Here is a 6,141-nt window from a genome sequence, read left to right on the forward strand (position 1 = left end):
TTGTGCTCTTCTTTACCTCCTCCTCCACAAGATGCTGTTTAGTCGTAGTGACGAGTGAGGTAGGGGCAGCCTTTGAAAGAGATAACTTGAAAGGTCTTCTACGAAGTGGGCAAAAATTAAAAAAATAACTACGTTGAATTGTGATTATTGGTGCAGCATTAAGTGTCGGCACTTGATGCATGTAAACGCACATTGCTGAACAATACAGTGCATCTGGAAAGTATTCACATACATACATATATACACATACCCTATTTTCCGCACTATAAGGCGCACCTAAAAACCTCCAATTTCCTCAAAAGCTGACAGTGCGCCTTATAATCCGGTGCGCCTTATATATGGGCCAATATTGAGCCACAACAGGTCTCGCAACTACGGGAACTACGCCGACTGCATATTCCCCCTTTTACGTGGGTTGTTGAACAGAGAGCAGCAAGTAGAAGTGTCAGTACAATCAGTATTTGTTTTGTTGACATTCCCTTTAGCGCAGCTCCATCTAATGGATGCATAACGTAACCCCAGCCTGTACTGTAGCGTCTATTCTATGCGCCTTATAATGCGGTGCGCCTTATATATGAACAACGTTTTAAAATAGGCCATTCATTGAAGGTGCGCCTTATAATCCGGTGCGCCTTATAGTGCGGAAAATATGGTACATATATGTATGTGTGTATATATGTATGTGTGTATATATATATATATATATATATATATATATATATATACACACACACACGTATACATACATATATACACAAACATATATATATATATACATACATATATATACACACATCCATCCATCCATTTTCTACCACTTGTCCCTTTATATACAATATACATACATATATATACACACACACACATATACTGTATATGTATACATACACGTATATATATATATATATATATATATATATATATATATATATATATTCACGTATATATATATATATATATACACATATATACATACATATATACACATACATATATATATATATATATATACACATACATACGATTTTTTTGTGTGCAAATAATCATTAACTTTAGAATTTGATGCCAGCAACACGTGACAAAGAAGTTGGCAATAAATACTGATAAAGTTGAGGAATGCTCATCAAACACGTATTTGGAACATCCCACAGGTGTGCAGGCTAATTGGGAACAGGTGGGTGCCATGATTGGGTATAAAAACAGCTTCCCAAAAAATGCTCAGTCTTTCACAAGAAAGGATGGGGCGAGGTACAACCCTTTGTCCACAACTTCGTGAGCAAATAGTCAAACAGTTTAAGAACAACATTTCTCAAAGTGCAATTGCAAGAAATTTAGGGATTTCAACATCTACGGTCCATAATATCATCAAAAGGTTCAGAGAGTCTGGAGAAATCACTCCACGTAAGCGGCATTGAATAACCAACATTGAATGACCGTGACCTTCAACCCTCAGACGGCACTGTATCAAAAACCGACATCAATCTCTAAAGGATATCACCACATGGGCTCAGGAACACTTCAGAAAACCACTGTCACCTGCTCGGTGGCCTTGTGGTTAGAGTGTGCGCCCTGAGACTGGAAGGTTGTGAGTTCAAACCCTCGGCTGAGTCATACCAAAGACTATTAAAAATGGAACCCATTGCCTCCCTCAGCATGAAGGGTTGGAATTGGGGGTTCAATCACCAAAATGATTCCGCTGCTGCTCACTACTCCACTCACCTTCCAGGGGGTGAACATGGGGATGGATCAAATGCAGAGGATAATTTCACCACTCCTAGTGTTTGTGTGACTATCGTTGGGACTTTAACTTTATCTTTGGGCAGTTTCACCCATTCCTCTTTGCAGCGCCTCTCAAGTTCCACCAGGTTGGTAGAGAAGTGTTGTTTTTTATACGGGATGTCTCTGTACATTGCTGCATTCATCTAGGTCTAGTCAGGGAGATGACCAAAAAAACGATGGTCACTGTTAGGGATGTCCGATAATGGCTTTCTGCCGATATCCGATATTGTCCAACTCTTTAATTACCGGTACCGATATCAACCGATACCGATATATACAGTCGTGGAATTAACACATTATTATGCCTAATTTGGACAACCAGTTATGGTGAAGATAAGGTCCTTTTTTAAAATATTAGTAAAATAAAAAAAGATAAATAAATTAAAAACATTTTCTTGAATAAAAAAGAAAGTAAAACAATATAAAAACAGTTACATAGAAACTAGTAATGAATGAAAATGAATAAAATTAACTGTTAAAGGTTAGTACTATTAGTGGACCAGCAGCACGCACAATCATGTGTGCTTACGGACTGTATCCCTTGCAGACTGTATTGATATATATTGATATATAATGTAGGAACCAGAATATTAATAACAGAAAGAAACAACCCTTTTGTGTGAATGAGTGTAAATGGGCGAGGGAAGATTTTTGGGTTGGTGCACTAATTGTAAGTGTATCTTGTGTTTTTTATGTTGATTTAATAAAAATTAAAAAAAAGATTAAAAAAAGAAAAATTAAAAAAAAAGAAAAAGATAGATAAAAAAAACCCAGATACCGATCATTTCCGATATTACATTTTAAAGCATTTCTAGTCACTGTGTCAGAGCTACAGCGTAACTCTGTGGAGAGAGGAGAACCTTACAGAAGGACAACCATCTCCAAAGCAATCCACCAATCAGGTCTGTATGGCAGAGTGGCCAGATGGAAGCCATTTCTTCGTAAAAAGTTTGCCAAAATGCACCTGAAAGACTCTCATACCACGAGAAACTAAATTCTCTGGTGTGATGAGACAATAATTAAACTATTTGGCGTGAATGCGAGGCGTCATTTATGGAAGAAACCAGGCACCGCTCGTCACCAGGCCAATAAGTGAAGCATGGTGGTGGCAGCATCATGCTGTGGGGGGATGCTTTTTAGCGGCAGGAACTGGGAGACGAGTCAGGATGAAGGGGAAGATGAATGCAGCAATGTACAGAGACATCCCTGGATGAAAACCAACACTTTCAATCCAACCTGATGGCGCAAAACTGCCCATAGATAGGTGCGCCAAGCTTGTGGCATCGAATTCAAAAAGACTTGAGGCTGTAATTGCTGCCAAAGGTGCGTCAACAAAGTATTGAGCAAATGCTGTGAAAACGTATGTACCGTATTTTCCGGACCATAAGGCGCACCGGATAAAAAGGCGCACTGCCGATGAATGGTCTATTTTTGATCCTTTTTTATATATAAGGCGCACCGGATTATAGGTCGCATTAAAGGAGTCATATTGTTATTTATTTTTTCTAAATGTAAAACACTTCCTTGTGGTCTACATAACATGTAATGGTGGTTCTTTGGTCAAAAATGTTGCATAGATGATGTTTTACAGATCATCTTCAAGACGCTTTCTGACAGTCGCTTCCGGATGCGCCGTTTTTGTGTTTTTTATTTACGTGGCTCACCTTCGACAGCGTCTTCTCCCCGTCATCTTTGTTGTAGCGGTGTAGCGTGCAAGGATGGGAGTGGAAGAAGTGTCAAAAGATGGAACTAACTGTTTTAATGACATTCAGACTTTACTTCAATCAATAACGGAGCAGCATCTCTTCATCCGGAAACAACAACACCGTAAATGTGTCCAACCGGAACTCTAATAACTAAAGTTCCTCGGGTGAATAATGTAAACTCACTACACCGGTATGTTTTAGTGCTTTCATGGCGAGATTACTGACAGATATAAGTAAGAACTTTACACTACTTTGGGGCTGCAACAACTAATCGATTAAAACCGATTATAAAAATAGTTGCCGATTAATTTAGTTATCGATTTGTTGGATCTACGCTATGCGCATGAGTAGAGGCTTTTAAAAAAACAAAAACAAAAAAAAAACTTTTTTTTTTTTTTTTTTTAAATAAACCTTTATTTATAAACTGCAACATTTACAAACAGCTGAGAAACAATAATCAAAATAAGTATGGTGCCAGTATGCTGTTTTTCCCCAATAAAATACTGGAAAGGATAGAAATGTAGTTTGTCTCTTTTATCCGATTATTAATCGATTAATCGAAGTAATAATCGACAGATGAATCGATTATCAAATTAATCGTTAGTTGCAGCCCTACACTACTTTATATTAGAAATGGCAACAGCGGAGAATGAATGTCCCATAACAAGAAGATAGAGAAAAAGAAGAAGCTTATCGACTACAAAGGCGGACGTGCGCAACTTTTCAGGATTTATGCAGATCCCAAATACAGATCAGCAAGTAGCAGAAGGTAAGAAAAGTTGCTTTTGCATAAGATTGCGAAAAAAACCCGGCAGATAATATATCTTACCTTATACACACACACCGTAATAATACGTGTATGTTTAATGCGCCAACAATCCTTCAAGCGGTGTGGCTTCATAGCTTACCAAAGTCGTACTAAAACATTTTGATGGATTTTTGAGCGCTGTGCGTAATGTTCTATAATTTCAATGGAACATATAAAATGTTGGTGTTGTTTACTTGAGTCATATTGCCATCATAGTGCAGTATACACGTATCTCTTATGTTTGACTGCCATCTACTGGCCACACTTATTACACCACGTACCAAATAAAATTGCTTTGAGGTCGGTGAGCAAAACCAGAATTAATCCGTACATCAGGCGCACCGGGTTATAAGGCGCATTGTCGAGTTTTGAGAAGAAAATGATTTTAAGTGCGCCTTATAGTCTGTAAAATATAGTACATGTGATTTAAAAAAAATTTCATTGCCATTTTTAATTTTTTTTTTTAGCTTTTCACATTGTCATTGTGGGGTATTGTGTGTAGAATGTTAAAGACAAAAATGAATGTATTCCATTTTGGAATAATGCTGTAACATACAATGTGGAAAAAGTGAATAGTTTCCGGATGCACTATGGCTGACAAAGATTGGTTTGATCAATTTATGTAACCAAAATTCCTAGAAACTGCCTATAAATCCGACGAACAAAGGGGACTATTGTCACAAGAATGCGGTTGCATCTGACATGAAAAATACTACATGTCCTAAACATTAGGACCCAGCATCCTTCAGTCGGTTATGATACGGTTGTATAGTTTGGAACATCATCTAGGTTTTGTCAGATTGGTTGCTTTAGTCCACACCTGCGTTCAATTTCTGTGTTTACGTCTCACCAAACAAACTCGCTCATTTGCTCGTAAAAAGTTCACAAACACATCACCTACATTTCATAGATTGACAACTCCCAGCAAAAATCAACAGGACGTTTGCAATTCCCCCTTCAAAACAAAAGTTTTGTAAAAACCGGTCACCTTTTTTCAAGCATTATCTCCTCTGAGCGCGTTTGTCGTGTCGGCTTCAAACTAGCACAGGAGAGAGATTGAACCCTTCTGATTAAAAGTTGACCAAAGAGTTTTAATTACTGCTCCGGTTTGGATTTTATGTGCCGTCAAAGTCGGTCCTGTCCATCGCTGCTTGCAGCTTTAATTGTATTTTGTTTTTATTTATGATTTACACAACGTGCCTGGTTTTGGGGTTTGAATTAATATCACTGGAGGACAAGGCTAACCATGTTACACACCGAAAGCAAGCAGGAGCAGGCATGCTAATAGCCAAACTAACCAGTAAGATAGATTTAAACACCAAGAAATAAGTGCTTAGTAAGGTTTAAGATGTGTAGATAAAACCACGTTAGTGTAGAAAAAAGGCAGATGAAATTAACATGTAGATCAATAAGAGTTAGAGAGAGGATAATGTTAAATGCTGGTGTGTTAGCATTGTCACAGTCAGTACACAACACGTAAAAGGCGGGCAGGTCGATCCATAAATTGGTGATTGATTCCAATGGTACTATCTTTAAATGAATCGGTCGACATTTAAATTTTTTTTTTTTAAATATTTTTTTGTTGTTTTTGTTAATGTTAAACTGTGGGAATGTTTCCCTGGACACAGGAAGAGTTTGAGTGCAAAAAACAAAGGATTTAAATGGAGTAGTAGACAGTAATTTCTATATTGTGTTGACATTGTTAAAGTGTCAATAGCACTCATCATAAATACATTGAAAAATCGGAATCTGCCGACCTCACCCATTGTTGATCGGTATCGGAATCGGCAGAACGAAATCAGATCAGAACATCCTTAGTTTTGACTAAAACCTGCTATTTGTTTTTAG

Source organism: Nerophis lumbriciformis, linkage group LG01 (genome assembly GCF_033978685.3).
Source record: "Nerophis lumbriciformis linkage group LG01, RoL_Nlum_v2.1, whole genome shotgun sequence".
Classification (NCBI taxonomy): domain Eukaryota; kingdom Metazoa; phylum Chordata; class Actinopteri; order Syngnathiformes; family Syngnathidae; genus Nerophis; species Nerophis lumbriciformis.